The sequence below is a fragment of the Pseudophryne corroboree genome, chromosome 8 (assembly GCF_028390025.1).
Source record: "Pseudophryne corroboree isolate aPseCor3 chromosome 8, aPseCor3.hap2, whole genome shotgun sequence".
Classification (NCBI taxonomy): Eukaryota; Metazoa; Chordata; class Amphibia; order Anura; family Myobatrachidae; genus Pseudophryne; species Pseudophryne corroboree.
In genome coordinates, this window is record NC_086451.1 from 180,358,839 (window position 1) to 180,381,219 (window position 22,381).

Genomic DNA, 22,381 nt, shown 5'->3' on the forward strand with positions numbered 1-22,381 from the left:
AATCTCCTTTACTTGACAGAGATGTGCCTGAGCAGCGGCCCTCCCCAGCTCTATCCCAAATCATACTTATTTTGCATAGGAGATACCATGGTCATGAAGATTGTTCTCCCAGGGTGAGGTTCATTCATTGCATTCTGGGTATGCTGACCCTTGTGATTTCCCCAAATGTGGGAAACTCGACTGCATTATTTGTGGTAGTGGGGGACTGTGTTTGTGTTTTCCTCTGGTCAGCTCTGGTAAAAGTCAGATTTCTTTGTCTCAGATCTTCCTCTAGCCTTGTTCTTCTTTAGAGAGTTCCCTTGTGCTGCCTCAGTTGGATCTCCTTAACTTGACAGGGGGGTGCCTGAGCAGCGACCCTCCCCAGCTCTAGCCCAACTCCTACTTACCTGCCAGGTGAGATACTTTGATCATGAAGGTGCTTCTCCCAGGGCAAGGCTCACCCATTGCACACTGGGTGTGCTGCCCCTGCGATTTCCCCAAATGTGGGAAACTTGACTTCATAATTTGTGTTTCCCCTGGTCGGCTCTCGTATAATTCAGATCGCTTTGTCTCAGGTCTCTCTCCAGCCTAGTTTGCTGTCTGTTTCCACTTCTCTTTTCTTGAGCCGCTCCCTTCTATGCCCTTGTGCACTATCCTGACTTCTCCCGTCTGCTTACTTTGTGCCTTCCAACGCACAATGCAAACTATAGGTAGTGCTGCAGGGCCCACACCCTTTTACTTGCTTTACAGAGCAGCTCTGGAGCTGTTACAGTGCCCAGCTGCTGCAAGAAATCAGCTTGAATGCTTCAGGGGCTGGGGCATAGCCAACATGAGCCCACACCGAAGGAGGGTGGGGGTGTTTAATGCGAACTAGGGGTCATCCAAGCGCCGCAAAAGGCCGCCATGCCCTGCATACCCCTTTTCTCTTTTCATATGCAGATGAGGGTTCCAGCCAACTTTGGCCCACTGCTTGGATGACATCACCGTATGCAAATCCGTCTTCAGCAGACCTACCCCCAGGAATGCTTGTACTAGTTGTTGCATTTGGTTTGTTGTTTGGCTGTGCTTCAGTATTAGGCAGCCTTCTGCCCTCCCATGTTCATCTGAAAATATGTGTTCTCCCTGCAGTTGTTGTCCCCAGATGAGAGTTCCCTTGTGCTGCCTCAGTTGAATCTCCTTTACTTGACTGAGATGTGCCTGAGCAGCGGCCCTCCCCAGCCCTATCCCAAATCATACTTATTTTGCATAGGATATACCATGGTCATGAAGATTGTTCTCCCAGGGTGAGGTTCATTCATTGCATTCTGGGTATGCTGACCCCTGTGATTTCCCCAAATGTGGGAAACTCGACTGCATTATTTGTGGTAGTGGGGGACTGTGTTTGTGCTTTCCTCTGGTCAGCTCTGGTAAAATTCAGATTTCTTTGTCTCAGATCTTCCTCTAGCCTTGTTCTTCTTTCGAGAGTTCCCTTGTGCTGCCTCAGTTGGATCTCCTTCACTTGACAGGGGGGTGCCCGAGCAGCGACCCTCAACAGCTCTAGCGCAACTCCTACTTACCTGCCAGGTGAGATACTATGATCATGAAGTTGCTTCTCCCAGGGCAAGGCTCACCCATTGCACTCTGGGTGTGCTGCCCCTGCGATTTCCCCAAATGTGGGAAACTTGACTGCATAATTTGTGTTTCCTCTGGTCGGCTCTCATATAATTCAGATCTCTTTGTCTCAGGTCTCTCTCCAGCCTAGTTTGCTGTCTGTTTCCACTTCTTTTTTCTTGAGCCCCTCCCTTCTATACCCTTGTGCACTATCCTGACTTCTCCTCCCATCTGCTTACTTTGTGCCTTCCAATGCACAATGCAAACTACAGGTAGTGCTGCAGGGCCCACACCCTTTTACTTGCCTTACAGAGCAGCTCTGGAGCTGTTACAGTGCCCAGCTGCTGCAAGAAATTAGCTTGAATGCTTCAGGGGCTGGGGCATAGCCAACATGAGCCCCACACCGAAGGAGGGTGGAGGTGTTTAATGTGAACTAGGGGTCATCCAAGCGCCGCAAAAGGCCGCCATGCCCTGCACGCCCCTTTTCTCTTTTCATATGCAGATGAGGGTTGAAGCCAACTTTGACCCACTGCTTGGATGACATCACCATATGCAAATCCATCTGCTGCAGGCCTTCCCCCAGGAATGCTTGCACTAGTTGTTGCATTTGGTTTGTTGTTTGGGGGTGCTTCAGTATTAGGCAGCCTTCTGCCCTCCCATGTTCATCTGAAAATATGTGTTCCCCCTGCAGTTGTTGTCCCCAGATGAGAGTTCCCTTGTGCTGCCTCAGTTGAATCTCCTTTACTTGACAGAGATGTGCCTGAGCAGCGGCCCTCCCCAGCCCTATCCCAAATCATACTTATTTTGCATAGGAGATACCATGGTCATGAAGATTGTTCTCCCAGGGTGAGGTTCATTCATTGCATTCTGGGTATGCTGACCCCTGTGATTTCCCCAAATGTGGGAAACTCGACTGCATTATTTGTGGTAGTGGGGGACTGTGTTTGTGTTTTCCTCTGGTCAGCTCTGGTAAAAGTCAGATTTCTTTGTTTCAGATCTTCCTCTAGCCTTGTTCTTCTTTCGAGAGTTCCCTTGTGCTGCCTCAGTTGGATCTCCTTCACTTGATAGGGGGGTGCACGAGCAGCGACCCTCCCCAGCTCTAGCCCAACTCCTACTTACCTGCCAGGTGAGAAACTATGATCATGAAGGTGTTTCTCGCAGGGCAAGGCTCACCAATTGCACTCTGGGTGTGCTGCTCCTGCGATTTCCCCAAATGTGGGATACTTGACTGCATAATTTGTGTTTCACCTGGTCGGCTCTCGTATAATTCAGATCTCTTTGTCTCAGGTCTCTCTCCAGCCTAGTTTGCTGTCTGTTTCCACTTCTCTTTTCTTGAGCCGCTCCCTTCTATGCCCTTGCGCACTATCCTGACTTCACCCGTCTGCTTACTTTGTGCCTTCCAACGCACAATGCGAACTACAGGTAGTGCTGCAGGGCCCACACCCTTTTACTTGCCTTACAGAGCAGCTCTGGAGCTGTTACAGTGCCCAGCTGCTGCAAGAAATCAGCTTGAATGCTTCAGGGGCCGGGGCCTAGCCCCACACCGAAGGAGGGTGGAGGTGTTTAATGCGAACTAGGGGTCATCCAAGTGCCGCAAAAGGCCGCCATGCCCTGCACGCCCCTTTTCTCTTTTCATATGCAGACGAGGGTTGAAGCCAACTTTGGATCAGTTGGATCTCCTTCACTTGACATGGGGGTGCCCGAGCAGCGACCCTCCCCAGCTCTAGCCCAACTCCTACTTACCTGCCAGGTGAGATACTATGATCATAAAGTTGATTCTCAGGCTCACCCATTGCACTCTGGGTGTGCTGCCCCTGCGATTTCCCCAAATGTGGGAAACTTGACTGCATAATTTGTGTTTCCCCTGGTCGGCTCTCATATAATTCAGATCTCTTTGTCTCAGGTCTCTCTCCAGCCTAGTTTGCTGTCTGTTTCCACTTCTTTTTTCTTGAGCCCCTCCCTACTATACCCTTGTGCACTATCCTGACTTCTCCTCCCATCCGCTTACTTTGTGCCTTACAATGCACAATGCAAACTACAGGTAGTGCTGCAGGGCTCACACCCTTTTACTTGCCTTACAGAGCAGCTCTGGAGCTGTTACAGTGCCCAGCTGCTGCAAGAAATCAGCTTGAATGCTTCAGGGGCTGGGGTATAGCCAACATGAGCCCCACACCGAAGGAGGGTGGAGGTGTTTAATGCGAACTAGGGGTCATCCAAGCGCCGCAAAAGGCCGCCATGCCCTGCACACCCCTTTTTTCTTTTCATATGCAGACGAGGGTTGAAGCCAACTTTGACCCACTGCTTGGATGACATCACCATATGCAAATCCATCTGCTGCAGGCCTTCCCCCAGGAATGCTTGCACTAGTTGTTGCATTTGGTTTGTTGTTTGGGGGTGCTTCAGTATTAGGCAGCCTTCTGCCCTCCCATGTTCATCTGAAAATATGTGTTCTCCCTGCAGTTGTTGTCCCCAGATGAGAGTTCCCTTGTGCTGCCTCAGTTGAATCTCCTTTACTTGACAGAGATGTGCCTGAGCAGCGGCCCTCCCCAGCCCTATCCCAAATCATACTTATTTTGCATAGGAGATACCATGGTCATGAAGATTGTTCTCCCAGGGTGAGGTTCATTCATTGCATTCTGGGTATGCTGACCTCTGTGATTTCCCCAAATGTGGGAAACTCGACTGCATTATTTGTGGTAGTGGGGGGCTGTGTTTGTGCTTTCCTCTGGTCAGTTCTGGTAAAAGTCAGATTTCTTTGTCTCAGATCTTCCTCTAGCCTTGTTCTTCTTTCGAGAGTTCCCTTGTGCTGCCTCAGTTGGATCTCCTTCACTTGACAGGGGGTGCCCGAGCAGCAACCCTCCACAGCTCTAGCCCAACTCCTACTTACCTGCCAGGTGAGATACTATGATCATGAAGGTGCTTCTCCCAGGGCAAGGCTCACCCATTGCACTCTGGGTGTGCTGCCCCTGCGATTTCCCCAAATGTGGGATACTTGACTGCATAATTTGTGTTTCACCTGGTCGGCTCTCGTATAATTCAGATCTCTTTGTCTCAGGTCTCTCTCCAGCCTAGTTTGCTGTCTGTTTCCACTTCTCTTTTCTTGAGCCGCTCCCTTCTATGCCCTTGCGCACTATCCTGACTTCACCCGTCTGCTTACTTTGTGCCTTCCAACGCACAATGCGAACTACAGGTAGTGCTGCAGGGCCCACACCCTTTTACTTGCCTTACAGAGCAGCTCTGGAGCTGTTACAGTGCCCAGCTGCTGCAAGAAATCAGCTTGAATGCTTCAGGGGCCGGGGCCTAGCCCCACACCGAAGGAGGGTGGAGGTGTTTAATGCGAACTAGGGGTCATCCAAGTGCCGCAAAAGGCCGCCATGCCCTGCACGCCCCTTTTCTCTTTTCATATGCAGACGAGGGTTGAAGCCAACTTTGACCCACTGCTTGGATGACATCACCATATGCAAATCCATCTGCTGCAGGCCTTCCCCCTGGAATGCTTGCACTAGTTGTTGCATTTGGTTTGTTGTTTGGGGGTGCTTCAGTATTAGGCAGCCTTCTGCCCTCCCATGTTCATCTGAAAATATGTGTTCTCCCTGCAGTTGTTGTCCCCAGATGAGAGTTCCCTTGTGCTGCCTCAGTTGAATCTCCTTTACTTGACAGAGATGTGCCTGAGCAGCGGCCCTCCCCTGCCCTATCCCAAATCATACTTATTTTGCATAGGAGATACCATGGTCATGAAGATTGTTCTCCCAGGGTGAGGTTCATTCATTGCATTCTGGGTATGCTGACCTCTGTGATTTCCCCAAATGTGGGAAACTCGACTGCATTATTTGTGGTAGTGGGGGACTGTGTTTGTGCTTTCCTCTGGTCAGCTCTGGTAAAAAGTCAGATTTTTTTGTCTCAGATTTTCCTCTAGCCTTGTTCTTCTTTCGAGAGTTCCCTTGTGCTGCCTCAGTTGGATCTCCTTCACTTGACAGGGGGTGCCCGAGCAGCAACCCTCCACAGCTCTAGCCCAACTCCTACTTACCTGCCAGGTGAGATACTATGATCATGAAGGTGCTTCTCCCAGGGCAAGGCTCACCCATTGCACTCTGGGTGTGCTGCCCCTGCGATTTCCCCAAATGTGGGAAACTTGACTGCATAATTTGTGTTTCCCCTGGTCGGCTCTCGTATAATTCAGATCTCTTTGTCTCAGGTCTCTCTCCAGCCTAGTTTGCTGTCTGTTTCCACTTCTTTTTTCTTGAGCCCCTCCCTTTTATACCCTTGTGCACTATCCTGATTTCTCCTCCTGTCTGCTTACTTTGTGCCTTCCAATGCACAATGCAAACTACAGGTAGTGCTGCAGGGCCCACACCCTTTTACTTGCCTTACAGAGCAGCTCTGGAGCTGTAACAGTGCCAAGCTGCTGCAAGAAATCAGCCTGAATGCTTCAGGGGCTGGGGCATGGCCAACATGAGCCCCACACCGAAGGAGGCTGGGGGTGTTTAATGCGAACTAAGGGTCATCCAAGCGCCGCAAAAGGCCGCCATGCCCTGCATAACCCTTTTCTCTTTTCATATGCAGATGAGGGTTCCAGCCAACTTTGGCCCACTGCTTGGATGACATCACCGTATGCAAATCCGTCTTCTGCAGAACTTCCCCCAGGAATGCTTGTACTAGTTGTTGCATTTGGTTTGTTGTTTGGGGGTGCTTCAGTATTAGGCAGCCTTCTGCCCTCCCATGTTCATCTGAAAATATGTGTTCTCCCTGCAGTTGTTGTCCCCAGATGAGAGTTCCCTTGTGCTGCCTCAGTTGAATCTCCTTTACTTGACAGAGATGTGCCTGAGCAGCGGCCCTCCCCAGCCCTATCCCAAATCATACTTATTTTGCATAGGAGATACCATGGTCATGAAGATTGTTCTCCCAGGGTGAGGTTCATTCATTGCATTCTGGGTATGCTGACCTCTGTGATTTCCCCAAATGTGGGAAACTCGACTGCATTATTTGTGGTAGTGGGGGACTGTGTTTGTGCTTTCCTCTGGTCAGCTCTGGTAAAAAGTCAGATTTATTTGTCTCAGATTTTCCTCTAGCCTTGTTCTTCTTTCGAGAGTTCCCTTGTGCTGCCTCAGTTGGATCTCCTTCACTTGACAGGGGGGTGCCCGAGCAGCGACCCTCCCCAGCTCTAGCCCAACTCCTACTTACCTGCCAGGTGAGATACTATGATCATAAAGTTGATTCTCAGGCTCACCCATTGCACTCTGGGTGTGCTGCCCCTGCGATTTCCCCAAATGTGGGAAACTTGACTGCATAATTTGTGTTTCCCCTGGTCGGCTCTCATATAATTCAGATCTCTTTGTCTCAGGTCTCTCTCCAGCCTAGTTTGCTGTCTGTTTCCACTTCTTTTTTCTTGAGCCCCTCCCTACTATACCCTTGTGCACTATCCTGACTTCTCCTCCCATCCGCTTACTTTGTGCCTTACAATGCACAATGCAAACTACAGGTAGTGCTGCAGGGCCCACACCCTTTTACTTGCCTTACAGAGCAGCTCTGGAGCTGTTACAGTGCCCCGCTGCTGCAAGAAATCAGCTTGAATGCTTCAGGGGCTGGGGCATAGCCAACATGAGCCCCACACCGAAGGAGGGTGGAGGTGTTTAATGCGAACTAGGGGTCATCCAAGCGCCGCAAAAGGCCGCCATGCCCTGCACACCCCTTTTTTCTTTTCATATGCAGACGAGGGTTGAAGCCAACTTTGACCCACTGCTTGGATGACATCACCATATGCAAATCCATCTGCTGCAGGCCTTCCCCCAGGAATGCTTGCACTAGTTGTTGCATTTGGTTTGTTGTTTGGGGGTGCTTCAGTATTAGGCAGCCTTCTGCCCTCCCATGTTCATCTGAAAATATGTGTTCTCCCTGCAGTTGTTGTCCCCAGATGAGAGTTCCCTTGTGCTGCCTCAGTTGAATCTCCTTTACTTGACAGAGATGTGCCTGAGCAGCGGCCCTCCCCAGCCCTATCCCAAATCATACTTATTTTGCATAGGAGATACCATGGTCATGAAGATTGTTCTCCCAGGGTGAGGTTCATTCATTGCATTCTGGGTATGCTGACCTCTGTGATTTCCCCAAATGTGGGAAACTCGACTGCATTATTTGTGGTAGTGGGGGACTGTGTTTGTGCTTTCCTCTGGTCAGCTCTGGTAAAAGTCAGATTTCTTTGTCTCAGATCTTCCTCTAGCCTTGTTCTTCTTTCGAGAGTTCCCTTGTGCTGCCTCAGTTGGATCTCCTTCACTTGACAGGGGGTGCCCGAGCAGCAACCCTCCACAGCTCTAGCCCAACTCCTACTTACCTGCCAGGTGAGATACTATGATCATGAAGGTGCTTCTCCCAGGGCAAGGCTCACCCATTGCACTCTGGGTGTGCTGCCCCTGCGATTTCCCCAAATGTGGGAAACTTGACTGCATAATTTGTGTTTCCCCTGGTCGGCTCTCGTATAATTCAGATCTCTTTGTCTCAGGTCTCTCTCCAGCCTAGTTTGCTGTCTGTTTCCACTTCTTTTTCTTGAGCCCCTCCCTTTTATACCCTTGTGCACTATCCTGACTTCTCCTCCTGTCTGCTTACTTTGTGCCTTCCAATGCACAATGCAAACTACAGGTAGTGCTGCAGGGCCCACACCCTTTTACTTGCCTTACAGAGCAGCTCTGGAGCTGTTACAGTGCCAAGCTGCTGCAAGAAATCAGCCTGAATGCTTCAGGGGCTGGGGCATGGCCAACATGAGCCCCACACCGAAGGAGGGTGGGGGTGTTTAATGCGAACTAAGGGTCATCCAAGCGCCGCAAAAGGCCGCCATGCCCTGCATAACCCTTTTCTCTTTTCATATGCAGATGAGGGTTCCAGCCAACTTTGGCCCACTGCTTGGATGACATCACCGTATGCAAATCCGTCTTCTGCAGAACTTCCCCCAGGAATGCTTGTACTAGTTGTTGCATTTGGTTTGTTGTTTGGGGGTGCTTCAGTATTAGGCAGCCTTCTGCCCTCCCATGTTCATCTGAAAATATGTGTTCTCCCTGCAGTTGTTGTCCCCAGATGAGAGTTCCCTTGTGCTGCCTCAGTTGAATCTCCTTTACTTGACAGAGATGTGCCTGAGCAGCGGCCCTCCCCAGCCCTATCCCAAATCATACTTATTTTGCATAGGAGATACCATGGTCATGAAGATTGTTCTCCCAGAGTGAGGTTCATTCATTGCATTCTGGGTATGCTGACCCTTGTGATTTCCCCAAATGTGGGAAACTCGACTGCATTATTTGTGGTAGTGGGGGACTGTGTTTGTGTTTTCCTCTGGTCAGCTCTGGTAAAAGTCAGATTTCTTTGTCTCAGATCTTCCTCTAGCCTTGTTCTTCTTTCGAGAGTTCCCTTGTGCTGCCTCAGTTGGATCTCCTTCACTTGACAGGGGGGTGCCCGAGCAGCGAACCTCCCCAGCTCTAGCTCATCTCCTACTTACCTGCCAGGTGAGATACTTTGATCATGAAGGTGCTTCTCGCAGGGCAAGGCTCACCCATTGCACTCTGGGTGTGCTGCTCCTGCGATTTCCCCAAATGTGGGATACTTGACTGCATAATTTGTGTTTCACCTGGTCGGCTCTCGTATAATTCAGATCTCTTTGTCTCAGGTCTCTCTCCAGCCTAGTTTGCTGTCTGTTTCCACTTCTCTTTTCTTGAGCCGCTCCCTTCTATGCCCTTGCGCACTATCCTGACTTCACCCGTCTGCTTACTTTGTGCCTTCCAACGCACAATGCGAACTACAGGTAGTGCTGCAGGGCCCACACCCTTTTACTTGCCTTACAGAGCAGCTCTGGAGCTGTTACAGTGCCCAGCTGCTGCAAGAAATCAGCTTGAATGCTTCAGGGGCCGGGGCCTAGCCCCACACCGAAGGAGGGTGGAGGTGTTTAATGCGAACTAGGGGTCATCCAAGTGCCGCAAAAGGCCGTCATGCCCTGCACGCCCCTTTTCTCTTTTCATATGCAGACGAGGGTTGAAGCCAACTTTGACCCACTGCTTGGATGACATCACCATATGCAAATCCATCTGCTGCAGGCCTTCCCCCAGGAATGCTTGCACTAGTTGTTGCATTTGGTTTGTTGTTTGGGGGTGCTTCAGTATTAGGCAGCCTTCTGCCCTCCCATGTTCATCTGAAAATATGTGTTCTCCCTGCAGTTGTTGTCCCCAGATGAGAGTTCCCTTGTGCTGCCTCAGTTGAATCTCCATTACTTGACAGAGATGTGCCTGAGCAGCGGCCCTCCCCAGCCCTATCCCAAATCATACTTATTTTGCATAGGAGATACCATGGTCATGAAGATTGTTCTCCCAGGGTGAGGTTCATTCATTGCATTCTGGGAATGCTGACCTTTGTGATTTCCCTAAATGTGGGAAACTCGACTGCATTATTTCTGGTAGTGGGGGACTGTGTTTGTGCTTTCCTCTGGTCAGCTCTGGTAAAAAGTCAGATTTATTTGTCTCAGATTTTCCTCTAGCCTTGTTCTTCTTTCGAGAGTTCCCTTGTGCTGCCTCAGTTGGATCTCCTTCACTTGACAGGGGGGTGCCCGAGCAGCGACCCTCCCCAGCTCTAGCCCAACTCCTACTTACCTGCCAGGTGAGATACTATGATCATAAAGTTGATTCTCAGGCTCACCCATTGCACTCTGGGTGTGCTGCCCCTGCGATTTCCCCAAATGTGGGAAACTTGACTGCATAATTTGTGTTTCCCCTGGTTGGCTCTCATATAATTCAGATCTCTTTGTCTCAGGTCTCTCTCCAGCCTAGTTTGCTGTCTGTTTCCACTTCTTTTTTCTTGAGCCCCTCCCTTCTATACCCTTGTGCACTATCCTGACTTCTCCTCCCATCCGCTTACTTTGTGCCTTACAATGCACAATGCAAACTACAGGTAGTGCTGCAGGGCCCACACCCTTTTACTTGCCTTACAGAGCAGCTCTGGAGCTGTTACAGTGCCCAGCTGCTGCAAGAAATCAGCTTGAATGCTTCAGGGGCTGGGGCATAGCCAACATGAGCCCCACACCGAAGGAGGGTGGAGGTGTTTAATGCGAACTAGGGGTCATCCAAGCGCCGCAAAAGGCCGCCATGCCCTGCACGCCCCTTTTCTCTTTTCATATGCAGACGAGGGTTGAAGCCAACTTTGACCCACTGCTTGGATGACATCACCGTATGCAAATCCGTCTTCAGCAGACCTTCCCCCAGGAATGCTTGTACTAGTTGTTGCATTTGGTTTGTTGTTTGGGGGTGCTTCAGTATTAGGCAGCCTTCTGCCCTCCCATGTTCATCTGAAAATATGTGTTCTCCCTGCAGTTGTTGTCCCCAGATGAGAGTTCCCTTGTGCTGCCTCAGTTGAATCTCCTTTACTAGACAGAGATGTGCCTGAGCAGCGGCCCTCCCCAGCCCTATCCCAAATCATACTTATTTTGCATAGGAGATTCCATGGTCATGAAGATTGTTCTCCCAGGGTGAGGTTCATTCATTGCATTCTGGGTATGCTGACCCCTGTGATTTCCCCAAATGTGGGAAACTCGACTGCATTATTTGTGGTAGTGGGGATCTGTGTTTGTGCTTTCCTCTGGTCAGCTCTGGTAAAAGTCAGATTTCTTTGTCTCAGATCTTCCTCTAGCCTTGTTCTTCTTTCGAGAGTTCCCTTGTGCTGCCTCAGTTGGATCTCCTTCACTTGACAGGGGGGTACCCAAACAGCGACCCTCCCCAGCTCTAACCCAACTCCTACTTACCTGCCAGGTGAGATACTATGATCATGAAGGTGCTTCTCCCAGGGCAAGACTCACCCATTGCACTCTGGGTGTGCTGCTCCTGCGATTTCCCCAAATGTGGGACACTTGACTGCATAATTTGTGTTTCCCCTTGTCGGCTCTCGTATAATTTAGATCTCTTTGTCTCAGGTCTCTTTACAGCCTAGTTTGCTGTCTGTTTCCACTTCTCTTTTCTTGAGCCGCTCCCTTCTATGCCCTTGCGCACTATCCTGACTTCTCCTGTCTGCTTACTTTGTGCCTTCCAATGCACAATGCAAACTACAGGTAGTGCTGCAGGGCCCACACCCTTTTACTTGCCTTACAGAGCAGCTCTGGAGCTGTTACAGTGCCCAGCTGCTGCAAGAAATCAGCTTGAATGCTTCAGGGGCTGGGGCATAGCCAACATGAGCCCCACACCGAAGGAGGGTGGATGTGTTTAATGCGAACTAGGGGTCATCCAAGCGCCGCAAAAGGCCGCCATGCCCTGCACACCCCTTTTTTCTTTTCATATGCAGACGAGGGTTGATGCCAACTTTGACCCACTGCTTGGATGACATGACCATATGCAAATCCATCTGCTGCAGGCCTTCCCCCAGGAATGCTTGCACTAGTTGTTGCATTTGGTTTGTTGTTTGGGGGTGCTTCAGTATTAGGCAGCCTTCTGCCCTCCCATGTTCATCTGAAAATATGTGTTCTCCCTGCAGTTGTTGTCCCCAGATGAGAGTTCCCTTGTGCTGCCTCAGTTGAATCTCCTTTACTTGACAGAGATGTGCCTGAGCAGCGGCCCTCCCCAGCCCTATCCCAAATCATACTTATTTTGCATAGGAGATACCATGGTCATGAAGATTGTTCTCCCAGGGTGAGGGTCATTCATTGCATTCTGGGTATGCTGACCTCTGTGATTTCCCCAAATGTGGGAAACTCGACTGTATTATTTGTGGTAGTGGGGGACTGTGTTTGTGCTTTCCTCTGGTCAGCTCTGGTAAAAGTCAGATTTCTTTGTCTCAGATCTTCCTCTAGCCTTGTTCTTCTTTCGAGAGTTCCCTTGTGCTGCCTCAGTTGGATCTCCTTCACTTGACAGGGGGTGCCCGAGCAGCAACCCTCCACAGCTCTAGCCCAACTTCTACTTACCTGCCAGGTGAGATACTATGATCATGAAGGTGCTTCTCCCAGGGCAAGGCTCACCCATTGCAGTCTGGGTGTGCTGCCCCTGCGATTTCCCCAAATGTGGGAAACTTTACTGCATAATTTGTGTTTCCCCTGGTCGGCTCTCGTATAATTCAGATCTCTTTGTCTCATGTCTCTCTCCAGCCTAGTTTGCTGTCTGTTTCCACTTCTTTTTTCTTGAACCCCTCCCTTCTATACCCTTGTGCACTATCCTGACTTCTCCTCCCGTGTGCTTACTTTGTGCCTTCCAATGCACAATGCAAACTACAGGTAGTGCTGCAGGGCCCACACCGTTTTACTTGCCTTACAGAGCAGCTCTGGAGCTGTTACAGTGCCCAGCTGCTGCAAGAAATCAGCTTGAATGCTTCAGGGGCTGGGGCATGGCCAACATGAGCCCCACACCGAAGGAGGGTGGGGGTGTTTAATGCGAACTAGGGGTCATCCAAGCGCCGCAAAAGGCCGCCATGCCCTGCACGACCCTTTTCTCTTTTCATATGCAGATGAGGGTTGAAGCCAACTTTGACCCACTGCTTGGATGACATCACCATTTGCAAATCCATCTGCTGCAGGCCTACCCCCAGGAATGCTTGCACTAGTTGTTGCATTTGGTTTGTTGTTTGGGGGTGCTTCAGTATTAGGCAGCCTTCTGCCCTCCCATGTTCATCTGAAAATATGTGTTCTCCCTGCAGTTGTTGTCCCCAGATGAGAGTTCACTTGTGCTGCCTCAGTTGAATCTCCTTTACTTGACAGAGATGTGCCTGAGCAGCGGCCCTCCCCAGCCCTATCCCAAATCATACTTATTTTGCATAGGAGATACCATGGTCATGAAGATTGTTCTCCCAGGGTGCGGTTCATTCATTGCATTCTGGGTATGCTGACCCCTATGATTTCCCCAAATGTGGGAAACTCGACTGCATTATTTGTGGTAGTGGGGGACTGTGTTTGTGCTTTCCTCTGGTCAGCTCTGGTAAAAGTCAGATTTCTTTGTCTCAGATCTTCCTCTAGCCTTGTTCTTCTTTCGAGAGTTCCCTTGTGCTGCCTCAGTTGGATCTCCTTCACTTGACAGGGGGTGCCCGAGCAGCAACCCTCCACAGCTCTAGCCCAACTCCTACTTACCTGCCAGGTGAGATACTATGATCATGAAGGTGCTTCTCCCAGGGCAAGGCTCACCCATTGCACTCTGGGTGTGCTGCCCCTGCGATTTCCCCAAATGTGGGAAACTTGACTGCATAATTTGTGTTTCCCCTGGTCGGCTCTCGTATAATTCAGATCTCTTTGTCTCAGGTCTCTCTCCAGCCTAGTTTGCTGTCTGTTTCCACTTCTTTTTTCTTGAGCCCCTCCCTTTTATACCCTTGTGCACTATCCTGACTTCTCCTCCTGTCTGCTTACTTTGTGCCTTCCAATGCACAATGCAAACTACAGGTAGTGCTGCAGGGCCCACACCCTTTTACTTGCCTTACAGAGCAGCTCTGGAGCTGTTACAGTGCCAAGCTGCTGCAAGAAATCAGCCTGAATGCTTCAGGGGCTGGGGCATGGCCAACATGAGCCCCACACCGAAGGAGGGTGGGGGTGTTTAATGCGAACTAAGGGTCATCCAAGCGCCGCAAAAGGCCGCCATGCCCTGCATAACCCTTTTCTCTTTTCATATGCAGATGAGGGTTCCAGCCAACTTTGACCCACTGCTTGGATGACATGACCATATGCAAATCCATCTGCTGCAGGCCTTCCCCCAGGAATGCTTGCACTAGTTGTTGCATTTGGTTTGTTGTTTGGGGGTGCTTCAGTATTAGGCAGCCTTCTGCCCTCCCATGTTCATCTGAAAATATGTGTTCTCCCTGCAGTTGTTGTCCCCAGATGAGAGTTCCCTTGTGCTGCCTCAGTTGAATCTCCTTTACTTGACAGAGATGTGCCTGAGCAGCGGCCCTCCCCAGCCCTATCCCAAATCATACTTATTTTGCATAGGAGATACCATGGTCATGAAGATTGTTCTCCCAGGGTGAGGTTCATTCATTGCATTCTGGGTATGCTGACCTCTGTGATTTCCCCAAATGTGGGAAACTCGACTGTATTATTTGTGGTAGTGGGGGACTGTGTTTGTGCTTTCCTCTGGTCAGCTCTGGTAAAAGTCAGATTTCTTTGTCTCAGATCTTCCTCTAGCCTTGTTCTTCTTTCGAGAGTTCCCTTGTGCTGCCTCAGTTGGATCTCCTTCACTTGACAGGGGGTGCCCGAGCAGCAACCCTCCACAGCTCTAGCCCAACTCCTACTTACCTGCCAGGTGAGATACTATGATCATGAAGGTGCTTCTCCCAGGGCAAGGCTCACCCATTGCACTCTGGGTGTGCTGCCCCTGCGATTTCCCCAAATGTGGGAAACTTGACTGCATAATTTGTGTTTCCCCTGGTCGGCTCTCGTATAATTCAGATCTCTTTGTCTCATGTCTCTCTCCAGCCTAGTTTGCTGTCTGTTTCCACTTCTTTTTTCTTGAACCCCTCCCTTCTATACCCTTGTGCACTATCCTGACTTCTCAACCCGTGTGCTTACTTTGTGCCTTCCAATGCACAATGCAAACTACAGGTAGTGCTGCAGGGCCCACACCGTTTTACTTGCCTTACAGAGCAGCTCTGGAGCTGTTACAGTGCCCAGCTGCTGCAAGAAATCAGCTTGAATGCTTCAGGGGCTGGGGCATGGCCAACATGAGCCCCACACCGAAGGAGGGTGGGGGTGTTTAATGCGAACTAGGGGTCATCCAAGCGCCGCAAAAGGCCGCCATGCCCTGCACGACCCTTTTCTCTTTTCATATGCAGATGAGGGTTGAAGCCAACTTTGACCCACTGCTTGGATGACATCACCATTTGCAAATCCATCTGCTGCAGGCCTACCCCCAGGAATGCTTGCACTAGTTGTTGCATTTGGTTTGTTGTTTGGGGGTGCTTCAGTATTAGGCAGCCTTCTGCCCTCCCATGTTCATCTGAAAATATGTGTTCTCCCTGCAGTTGTTGTCCCCAGATGAGAGTTCACTTGTGCTGCCTCAGTTGAATCTCCTTTACTTGACAGAGATGTGCCTGAGCTGCGGCCCTCCCCAGCCCTATCCCAAATCATACTTATTTTGCATAGGAGATACCATGGTCATGAAGATTGTTCTCCCAGGGTGCGGTTCATTCATTGCATTCTGGGTATGCTGACCCCTATGATTTCCCCAAATGTGGGAAACTCGACTGCATTATTTGTGGTAGTGGGGGACTGTGTTTGTGCTTTCCTCTGGTCAGCTCTGGTAAAAGTCAGATTTCTTTGTCTCAGATCTTCCTCTAGCCTTGTTCTTCTTTCGAGAGTTCCCTTGTGCTGCCTCAGTTGGATCTCCTTTACTTGACAGGGGGTGCCCGAGCAGCAACCCTCCACAGCTCTAGCCCAACTCCTACTTACCTGCCAGGTGAGATACTATGATCATGAAGGTGCTTCTCCCAGGGCAAGGCTCACCCATTGCACTCTGGGTGTGCTGCCCCTGCGATTTCCCCAAATGTGGGAAACTTGACTGCATAATTTGTGTTTCCCCTGGTCGGCTCTCGTATAATTCAGATCTCTTTGTCTCAGGTCTCTCTCCAGCCTAGTTTGCTGTGTGTTTCCACTTCTTTTTTCTTGAGCCCCTCCCTTTTATACCCTTGTGCACTATCCTGACTTCTCCTCCTGTCTGCTTACTTTGTGCCTTCCAATGCACAATGCAAACTACAGGTAGTGCTGCAGGGCCCACACCCTTTTACTTGCCTTACAGAGCAGCTCTGGAGCTGTTACAGTGCCAAGCTGCTGCAAGAAATCAGCCTGAATGCTTCAGGGGCTGGGGCATGGCCAACATGAGCCCCACACCGAAGGAGGGTGGGGGTGTTTAATGCGAACTAAGGGTCATCCAAGCGCCGCAAAAAGCCGCCATGCCCTGCATAACCCTTTTCTCTTTTTATATGCAGATGAGGGTTCCAGCCAACTTTGACCCACTGCTTGGATGACATGACCATATGCAAATCCATCTGCTGCAGGCCTTCCCCCAGGAATGCTTGCACTAGTTGTTGCATTTGGTTTGTTGTTTGGGGGTGCTTCAGTATTAGGCAGCCTTCTGCCCTCCCATGTTCATCTGAAAATATGTGTTCTCCCTGCAGGTGTTGTCCCCAGATGAGAGTTCCCTTGTGCTGCCTCAGTTGAATCTCCTTTACTTGACAGAGATGTGCCTGAGCAGCGGCCCTCCCCAGCCCTATCCCAAATCATACTTAATTTGCATAGGAGGTACCATGGTCATGAAGATTGTTCTATTCACTGCATTCTGGGTATGCTAACCCTTGTGATTTCCCCAAATGTGGGAAACTCGACTGCATTATTTGTGGTAGTGGGGGAATGTGTTTGTGCTTTCCTCTGGTCAGCTCTGGTAAAAGTCAGATTTCTTTGTCTCAGATCTTCCTCTAGCCTTGTTCCTCTTTCGAGAGTTCCCTTGTGCTGCCTCAGTTGGATCTCCTTCACTTGACAGGGGGGTGCCCGAGCAGCGACCCTCCCCAACTCTAGCCCAACTCCTACTTACCTGCCAGGTGAGATACTATAATCATGAAGGTGCTTCTCCCAGGGCAAGGCTCACCCATTGCACTCTGGGTGTGCTGCTCCTGCGATTTCCCCAAATGTGGGAAACTTGACTGCATAATTTGTGTTTCCCCTGGTCGGCTCTCGTATAATTCAGATCTCTTTGTCTCAGGTCTCTCTCCAGCCTAGTTTGCTGTCTGTTTCCACTTCTTTTTTCTTGAGCCGCTCCCTTCTATGCCCTTGCGCACTATCCTGACTTCTTCCGTCTGCTTACTTTGTGCAGTGGAAGGCGAACTACAGGTAGTGCTGCAGGGCCCACACCGTTTTACTTGCCTTACAGAGCAGCTCTGGAGCTGTTACAGTGCCCAGCTGCTGCAAGAAATCAGCTTGAATACTTCAGGGGCTGGGGCATAGCCAACATGAGCCCCACACCGAAGGAGGGTGGAGGTGTTTAATGCGAACTAGGGGTCATCCAAGCGCCGCAAAAGCCCGCCATGCCCTGCACGCCCCTTTTCTCTTTTCATATGCAGATGAGGGTTGAAGCCAACTTTGACCCACTGCTTGGATGACATCACCATATGCAAATACATCTGCTGCAGGCCTTCCCCCAGGAATGCTTGCACTAGTTGTTGCATTTGGTTTGTTGTTTGGGGGTGCTTCAGTATTAGGCAGCCTTCTGCCCTCCCATGTTCATCTGAAAATATGTGTTCTCCCTGCAGTTGTTGTCCCCAGATGAGAGTTCCCTTATGCTGCCTCAGTTGAATCTCCTTTACTTGACAGAGATGTGCCTGAGCAGCGGCCCTCCCCAGCCCTATCCCAAATCATACTTATTTTGCATAGGAGATACCATGGTCATGAATATTGTTTTCCCAGGGTGCGGTTCATTCATTGCATTCTGGGTATGCTGACCCCTGTGATTTCCCCAAATATGGGAAACTCGACTGCATTATTTGTGGTAGTGGGGGACTGTGTTTGTGCTTTCTTCTGGTCAGCTCTGGTAAAAGTCAAATTTCTTTGTCTCAGATCTTCCTCTAGCCTATCCCAAATCATACTTATTGTCATCCAAGCAGTGGGTCAAAGTTGGCTTCAACCCTCGTCTGCATATGAAAATAGAAAAGGGGCGTGCAGGGCATGGCGGGCTATTGCGGTGCTAGGATGACCACTAGTTTGCATTAAACACCTCCACCCTCCTTCGGTGTGGGGCTCATGTTGGCTATGCCCCAGCGCCTGAAGCATTCAAGCTGATTTCTTGCAGCAGCTGAGCACTGTAACAGCTCCAGAGCTGCTCTGTAAGGCAAGTAAAAGGGTGTGGGCCCTGCAGCACTACCTGTAGTTCGCATTGTGCGTTGGAAGGCACAAAGTAAGCAGACTGGAGAAGTCAGGATAGTGTGCAAGGGCATAGAAGGGAGGGGCTCAAGAAAAGAGAAGTGGAAACAGACAGCAAACTAGGCTGGAGAGAGACCTGAGACAAAGAGATCTGAATTATACGAGAGCCGACCAGGGGAAACACAAATTATGCAGTCAAGTTTCCCACATTTGGGGAAATCACAGGGGCAGCACACCCAGAGTGCAATGGGTGAGCCTTGCCCTGGGAGAAGCACCTTTTATCTCACCTGGCAGGTAAGTAGGAGTTGGGCTAGAGCTGAGTAGGGTCTCTGCTCGGGCACCCCCCTGTCAAGTGAAGGAGATCCAACTGAGGCAGCACAAGGGAACTCTCCAAAGAAGAACAAGGCTAGAGGAAGATCTGAGACAAAGAAATCTGACTTTTACCAGAGCTGACCAGAGGAAAGCACAAACACAGTCCCCCACTACCACAAATAATGCAGTCGAGTTTCCCACATTTGGGGAAATCACAGAGGTCAGCATACCCAGAATGCAATGAATGAACGTCACCCTGGGAGAACAATCTTCATGACCATGGTATCTCCTATGCAAAATAAGTATGATTTGGGATAGGGCTGGGGAGGGCCGCTGCTCAGGCACATCTCTGTCAAGTAAAGGAGATTCAACTGAGGCAGCACAAAGGAACTCTCATCTGGGGACAACAACTGCAGGGAGAACACATATTTTCAGATGAACATTGGAGGGCAGAAGGCTGCCTAATACTGAAGCACCCCCAAACAACAAACCAAATGCAACAACTAGTGCAAGCATTCCTGGGTAAAGGCTGCAGCAGATGGATTTGCATATGGTGATGTCATCCAAGCAGTGGGTCAAAGTTGGCTTCATTCCTCGTCTGCATATGAAAAGAGAAAAGGGGCGTGCAGGGCATGGCGGCCTTTTACGGCGCTTGGATGACCCCTAGTTCGCATTAAACACCTCCACCCTCCTTCGGTGTGGGGCTCATGTTGGCTATGCCCCAGCCCCTGAAGCATTCAAGCTGATTTCTTGCAGCAGCTGGGCACTGTAACAGCACCAGAGCTGCTCTGTAAGGCAAGTAAAAGGGTGTGGGCCCTGCAGCACTACCTGTAGTTCACCTTCCACTGCACAAAGAAAGCAGACGGAAGAAGTCAGGATAGTGCGCAAGGGCATAGAAGGGAGCGGCTCAAGAAAAGAGAAGTGGAAACAGACAGCAAACTAGGCTGGAGAGAGACCTGAGACAAAGAGATCTGAATTATACGAGAGCCGACCAGGGGAAACACAAATTATGCAGTCAAGTTTCCCACATTTGGGGAAATCGCAGGAGCAGCACACCCAGAGTGCAATGGGTGAGCCTTGCCCTGGGAGAAGCACCTTCACGATTATAGTATCTCACCTGGCAGGTAAGTAGGAGTTGGGCTAGAGTTGGGGAGGGTCGCTGCTCGGGCACCCCCATGTCAAGTGAAGGAGATCCAACTGAGGCAGCACAAGGGAACTCTCGTAAGAGGAACAAGGCTAGAGGAAGATCTGAGACAAAGAAATCTGACTTTTACCAGAGCTGACCAGAGGAAAGCACAAACACAGTCCCCCACTACCACAAATAATGCAGTCGAGTTTCCCACATTTGGGGAAATCACAAGGATCAGCATACCCAGAATGCAGTGAATAGAACAATCTTCATGACCATGGTATCTCCTATGCAAAATAAGTATGATTTGGGATAGGGCTGGGGAGGGCCGCTGCTCAGGCACATCTCTGTCAAGTAAAGGAGATTCAACTGAGGCAGCACAAGGGAACTCTCATCTGGGGACAACAACTGCAGGGAGAACACATATTTTCAGATGAACATGGGAGGGCAGAAGGCTGCCTAATACTAAAGCACCCCCAAACAACAAACCAAATGCAACAACTAGTACAAGCATTCCTGGGGGAAGGTCTGCAGAAGACGGATTTGCATATGGTGATGTCATCCAAGCAGTGGGCCAAAGTTGGCTTCAACCCTCATCTGCATATGAAAAGAGAAAAGGGGTATGCAGGGCATGGCGGCCTTTTGCGGCGCATTGATGACCCCTAGTTCACATTAAACACCCCCACCCTCATTCGGTGTGGAGCTCATGTTGGCCATGCCCCAGCCCCTGAAGCATTCAAGCTGATTTCTTGCAGCAGCTGGGCACTGTAACAGCTCCAGAGCTGCTCTGTAAGGCAGGTAAAAGGGTGTGGGCCCTGCAGCACTACCTGTAGTTTGCATTGTGCGTTGGAAGGCACAAAGTAAGCAGACGGGAGGAGAAGTCAGGATAGTGCACAAGGGTATAGAAGGGAGGGCCTCAAGAAAAAAGAAGTGGAAACAGATAGCAAACTAGGCTGGAGAGAGACCTGAGACAAAGAGATCTGAATTATACAAGAGCCGACCAGGGGAAACACAAATTATGCAGTCAAGTTTCCCACATTTGGGGAAATCGCAGGGGCAGCACACCCAGTGTGCAATGGGTGAGCCTTGCCCTGGGAGAAGCACCTTCATGATCATAGTATCTCACCTGGCAGGTAAGTAGGAGTTGGGCTAGAGCTGGGGAGGGTCGCTGCTCGGGCACCCCCCTGTCAAGTGAAGGAGATCTGACTGAGGCAGCACAAGGGAACTCTCGAAAGAAGAACAAGGCTAGAGGAAGATCTGAGACAAAGAAATCTGACTTTTACCAGAGCTGACCAGAAGAAAGCACAAACACAGTCCCCCACTACCACAAATAATGCAGTCGAGTTTCCCACATTTGGGGAAATCACAGGGGTCAGCATACCCAGAATGCAATGAATGAACCTCACCCTGGGAGAACAATCTTCATGACCATGGTATCTCCTATGCAAAATAAGTATGATTTGGGATAGGGCTGGGGAGGGCCGCTGCTCAGGCACATCTCTGTCAAGTAAAGGAGATTCAACTGAGGCAGCACAAGGGAACTCTCACCTCGGGACAACAACTGCAGGGAGAACACATATTTTCAGATGAACATGGGAGGGCAGAAGGCTGCCTAATACTGAAGCACCCCCAAACAACAAACCAGATGAGAGTTCCCTTGTGCTGCCTCAGTTGAATCTCCTTTACTTGACAGAGATGTGCCTGAGCAGCGGCCCAGGGTGAGGTTCATTCATTGCATTCTGTGTATGCTGACCCCTGTGATTTCCCCAAATGTGGGAAACTCGACTGCATTGTTTGTGGTAGTGGGGAACTGTGTTTGTGCTTTCTTCTGGTCAGCTCTGGTAAAAGACAGATTTCTTTGTCTCAGATCTTCCTCTAGCCTTGTTCTTCTTTCGAGAGTTCCCTTGTGCTGCCTCAGTTAGATCTCCTTCACTTGACAGGGGGGTGCCCGAGCAGCGACCCTCCCCAGCTCTAGCCCAACTCCTACTTACCTGCCAGGTGAGATACTATGATCATGAAAGTGCTTCTCCCAGGGCAAGGCTCATCCATTGCACTCTGGGTGTGCTGCCCCTGCGATTTCCCCAAATGTGGGAAACTTGACTGCATAATTTATGTTTCCCCTGGTCGGCTCTCATATAATTCAGATCTCTTTGTCTCAGGTCTCTCTCCAGCCTAGTTTGCTGTCTGTTTCCACTTCTTTTATCTTGAGCTCCTCCCTTCTATACCCTTGTGCACTATCCTGACTTCTCCTCCCGTCTGCTTACTTTGTGCCTTCCAATGCACAATACAAACTACAGGTAGTGCTGCAGGGCCCACACCCTTTTACCTGCCTTATAGAGCAGCTCTGGAGCTGTTACAGTGCCCAGCTGCTGCAAGAAATCAGCTTGAATGCTTCAGGGGCTGGGGCATGGCCAACATGAGCCCCAAACCGAAGGAGGGTGGGGGTGTTTAATGTGAACTAGGGGTCATCCAAGTGCCGCAAAAGGCTGCCATGCCCTGCATACCCCTTTTCTCTTTTCATATGCAGATGAGGGTTGAAGCCA

At 50.2% G+C, this 22,381-nt stretch overlaps 31 non-coding genes and 9 pseudogenes across 31 annotated transcripts; 34 read left to right on the forward strand and 6 right to left on the reverse strand.

Moving 5' to 3' along the window:
• The first annotated feature begins 62 nt into the window (after positions 1-62).
• Positions 63-226, forward strand: LOC134950770 (U1 spliceosomal RNA). The gene has a single exon (XR_010183631.1). It is a non-coding gene; the product is annotated as a U1 spliceosomal RNA (small nuclear RNA).
• A 152-nt stretch (positions 227-378) lies between these two features.
• On the forward strand, positions 379-541 carry LOC134953093 (U1 spliceosomal RNA). Its single transcript, XR_010185424.1, has one exon. It is a non-coding gene; the product is annotated as a U1 spliceosomal RNA (small nuclear RNA).
• Positions 542-1,211: 670 nt separating this feature from the next.
• LOC134950619 (U1 spliceosomal RNA) lies at positions 1,212-1,375 on the forward strand. Its single transcript, XR_010183507.1, has one exon. It is a non-coding gene; the product is annotated as a U1 spliceosomal RNA (small nuclear RNA).
• Positions 1,376-1,527: 152 nt separating this feature from the next.
• Positions 1,528-1,690, forward strand: LOC134952166 (U1 spliceosomal RNA). The gene has a single exon (XR_010184747.1). It is a non-coding gene; the product is annotated as a U1 spliceosomal RNA (small nuclear RNA).
• A 674-nt stretch (positions 1,691-2,364) lies between these two features.
• Positions 2,365-2,528, forward strand: LOC134950441 (U1 spliceosomal RNA). The gene has a single exon (XR_010183360.1). It is a non-coding gene; the product is annotated as a U1 spliceosomal RNA (small nuclear RNA).
• A 152-nt stretch (positions 2,529-2,680) lies between these two features.
• LOC134952656 (U1 spliceosomal RNA) lies at positions 2,681-2,843 on the forward strand. Its single transcript, XR_010185133.1, has one exon. It is a non-coding gene; the product is annotated as a U1 spliceosomal RNA (small nuclear RNA).
• Positions 2,844-3,304: 461 nt separating this feature from the next.
• LOC134953647 (U1 spliceosomal RNA) lies at positions 3,305-3,438 on the forward strand (annotated as a pseudogene).
• Positions 3,439-4,133: 695 nt separating this feature from the next.
• Positions 4,134-4,297, forward strand: LOC134950663 (U1 spliceosomal RNA). The gene has a single exon (XR_010183543.1). It is a non-coding gene; the product is annotated as a U1 spliceosomal RNA (small nuclear RNA).
• A 151-nt stretch (positions 4,298-4,448) lies between these two features.
• On the forward strand, positions 4,449-4,611 carry LOC134952141 (U1 spliceosomal RNA). Its single transcript, XR_010184731.1, has one exon. It is a non-coding gene; the product is annotated as a U1 spliceosomal RNA (small nuclear RNA).
• Positions 4,612-5,272: 661 nt separating this feature from the next.
• Positions 5,273-5,436, forward strand: LOC134950454 (U1 spliceosomal RNA). The gene has a single exon (XR_010183371.1). It is a non-coding gene; the product is annotated as a U1 spliceosomal RNA (small nuclear RNA).
• A 152-nt stretch (positions 5,437-5,588) lies between these two features.
• On the forward strand, positions 5,589-5,751 carry LOC134951974 (U1 spliceosomal RNA). The gene has a single exon (XR_010184606.1). It is a non-coding gene; the product is annotated as a U1 spliceosomal RNA (small nuclear RNA).
• Positions 5,752-6,425: 674 nt separating this feature from the next.
• On the forward strand, positions 6,426-6,589 carry LOC134950456 (U1 spliceosomal RNA). The gene has a single exon (XR_010183372.1). It is a non-coding gene; the product is annotated as a U1 spliceosomal RNA (small nuclear RNA).
• A 153-nt stretch (positions 6,590-6,742) lies between these two features.
• Positions 6,743-6,876, forward strand: LOC134953649 (U1 spliceosomal RNA; annotated as a pseudogene).
• Positions 6,877-7,571: 695 nt separating this feature from the next.
• LOC134950457 (U1 spliceosomal RNA) lies at positions 7,572-7,735 on the forward strand. Its single transcript, XR_010183373.1, has one exon. It is a non-coding gene; the product is annotated as a U1 spliceosomal RNA (small nuclear RNA).
• A 151-nt stretch (positions 7,736-7,886) lies between these two features.
• On the forward strand, positions 7,887-8,049 carry LOC134951975 (U1 spliceosomal RNA). The gene has a single exon (XR_010184607.1). It is a non-coding gene; the product is annotated as a U1 spliceosomal RNA (small nuclear RNA).
• Positions 8,050-8,722: 673 nt separating this feature from the next.
• Positions 8,723-8,886, forward strand: LOC134951551 (U1 spliceosomal RNA). The gene has a single exon (XR_010184271.1). It is a non-coding gene; the product is annotated as a U1 spliceosomal RNA (small nuclear RNA).
• Positions 8,887-9,038: 152 nt separating this feature from the next.
• On the forward strand, positions 9,039-9,201 carry LOC134952386 (U1 spliceosomal RNA). Its single transcript, XR_010184922.1, has one exon. It is a non-coding gene; the product is annotated as a U1 spliceosomal RNA (small nuclear RNA).
• Positions 9,202-9,862: 661 nt separating this feature from the next.
• LOC134951542 (U1 spliceosomal RNA) lies at positions 9,863-10,026 on the forward strand. The gene has a single exon (XR_010184263.1). It is a non-coding gene; the product is annotated as a U1 spliceosomal RNA (small nuclear RNA).
• Positions 10,027-10,179: 153 nt separating this feature from the next.
• On the forward strand, positions 10,180-10,313 carry LOC134953651 (U1 spliceosomal RNA; annotated as a pseudogene).
• A 695-nt stretch (positions 10,314-11,008) lies between these two features.
• On the forward strand, positions 11,009-11,171 carry LOC134950941 (U1 spliceosomal RNA). Its single transcript, XR_010183772.1, has one exon. It is a non-coding gene; the product is annotated as a U1 spliceosomal RNA (small nuclear RNA).
• A 153-nt stretch (positions 11,172-11,324) lies between these two features.
• Positions 11,325-11,460, forward strand: LOC134952787 (U1 spliceosomal RNA; annotated as a pseudogene).
• A 698-nt stretch (positions 11,461-12,158) lies between these two features.
• Positions 12,159-12,322, forward strand: LOC134950859 (U1 spliceosomal RNA). The gene has a single exon (XR_010183703.1). It is a non-coding gene; the product is annotated as a U1 spliceosomal RNA (small nuclear RNA).
• A 151-nt stretch (positions 12,323-12,473) lies between these two features.
• On the forward strand, positions 12,474-12,636 carry LOC134952849 (U1 spliceosomal RNA). The gene has a single exon (XR_010185236.1). It is a non-coding gene; the product is annotated as a U1 spliceosomal RNA (small nuclear RNA).
• Positions 12,637-13,310: 674 nt separating this feature from the next.
• On the forward strand, positions 13,311-13,474 carry LOC134950595 (U1 spliceosomal RNA). The gene has a single exon (XR_010183488.1). It is a non-coding gene; the product is annotated as a U1 spliceosomal RNA (small nuclear RNA).
• A 151-nt stretch (positions 13,475-13,625) lies between these two features.
• Positions 13,626-13,788, forward strand: LOC134951976 (U1 spliceosomal RNA). Its single transcript, XR_010184608.1, has one exon. It is a non-coding gene; the product is annotated as a U1 spliceosomal RNA (small nuclear RNA).
• A 674-nt stretch (positions 13,789-14,462) lies between these two features.
• Positions 14,463-14,626, forward strand: LOC134950714 (U1 spliceosomal RNA). The gene has a single exon (XR_010183585.1). It is a non-coding gene; the product is annotated as a U1 spliceosomal RNA (small nuclear RNA).
• A 151-nt stretch (positions 14,627-14,777) lies between these two features.
• On the forward strand, positions 14,778-14,940 carry LOC134951978 (U1 spliceosomal RNA). Its single transcript, XR_010184609.1, has one exon. It is a non-coding gene; the product is annotated as a U1 spliceosomal RNA (small nuclear RNA).
• Positions 14,941-15,614: 674 nt separating this feature from the next.
• LOC134950596 (U1 spliceosomal RNA) lies at positions 15,615-15,778 on the forward strand. The gene has a single exon (XR_010183489.1). It is a non-coding gene; the product is annotated as a U1 spliceosomal RNA (small nuclear RNA).
• A 151-nt stretch (positions 15,779-15,929) lies between these two features.
• On the forward strand, positions 15,930-16,092 carry LOC134951979 (U1 spliceosomal RNA). Its single transcript, XR_010184610.1, has one exon. It is a non-coding gene; the product is annotated as a U1 spliceosomal RNA (small nuclear RNA).
• Positions 16,093-16,766: 674 nt separating this feature from the next.
• Positions 16,767-16,915, forward strand: LOC134953662 (U1 spliceosomal RNA; annotated as a pseudogene).
• A 152-nt stretch (positions 16,916-17,067) lies between these two features.
• Positions 17,068-17,230, forward strand: LOC134952332 (U1 spliceosomal RNA). The gene has a single exon (XR_010184881.1). It is a non-coding gene; the product is annotated as a U1 spliceosomal RNA (small nuclear RNA).
• A 664-nt stretch (positions 17,231-17,894) lies between these two features.
• On the forward strand, positions 17,895-18,058 carry LOC134951327 (U1 spliceosomal RNA). The gene has a single exon (XR_010184088.1). It is a non-coding gene; the product is annotated as a U1 spliceosomal RNA (small nuclear RNA).
• Positions 18,059-18,546: 488 nt separating this feature from the next.
• LOC134953652 (U1 spliceosomal RNA) lies at positions 18,547-18,699 on the reverse strand (annotated as a pseudogene).
• A 152-nt stretch (positions 18,700-18,851) lies between these two features.
• LOC134950949 (U1 spliceosomal RNA) lies at positions 18,852-19,015 on the reverse strand. The gene has a single exon (XR_010183778.1). It is a non-coding gene; the product is annotated as a U1 spliceosomal RNA (small nuclear RNA).
• Positions 19,016-19,678: 663 nt separating this feature from the next.
• Positions 19,679-19,841, reverse strand: LOC134952672 (U1 spliceosomal RNA). Its single transcript, XR_010185146.1, has one exon. It is a non-coding gene; the product is annotated as a U1 spliceosomal RNA (small nuclear RNA).
• A 152-nt stretch (positions 19,842-19,993) lies between these two features.
• Positions 19,994-20,142, reverse strand: LOC134953632 (U1 spliceosomal RNA; annotated as a pseudogene).
• Positions 20,143-20,816: 674 nt separating this feature from the next.
• Positions 20,817-20,979, reverse strand: LOC134952256 (U1 spliceosomal RNA). Its single transcript, XR_010184820.1, has one exon. It is a non-coding gene; the product is annotated as a U1 spliceosomal RNA (small nuclear RNA).
• Positions 20,980-21,131: 152 nt separating this feature from the next.
• On the reverse strand, positions 21,132-21,295 carry LOC134950453 (U1 spliceosomal RNA). Its single transcript, XR_010183370.1, has one exon. It is a non-coding gene; the product is annotated as a U1 spliceosomal RNA (small nuclear RNA).
• Positions 21,296-21,516: 221 nt separating this feature from the next.
• On the forward strand, positions 21,517-21,669 carry LOC134953634 (U1 spliceosomal RNA; annotated as a pseudogene).
• A 152-nt stretch (positions 21,670-21,821) lies between these two features.
• On the forward strand, positions 21,822-21,963 carry LOC134952434 (U1 spliceosomal RNA; annotated as a pseudogene).
• The last annotated feature ends 418 nt before the right edge of the window (positions 21,964-22,381 follow it).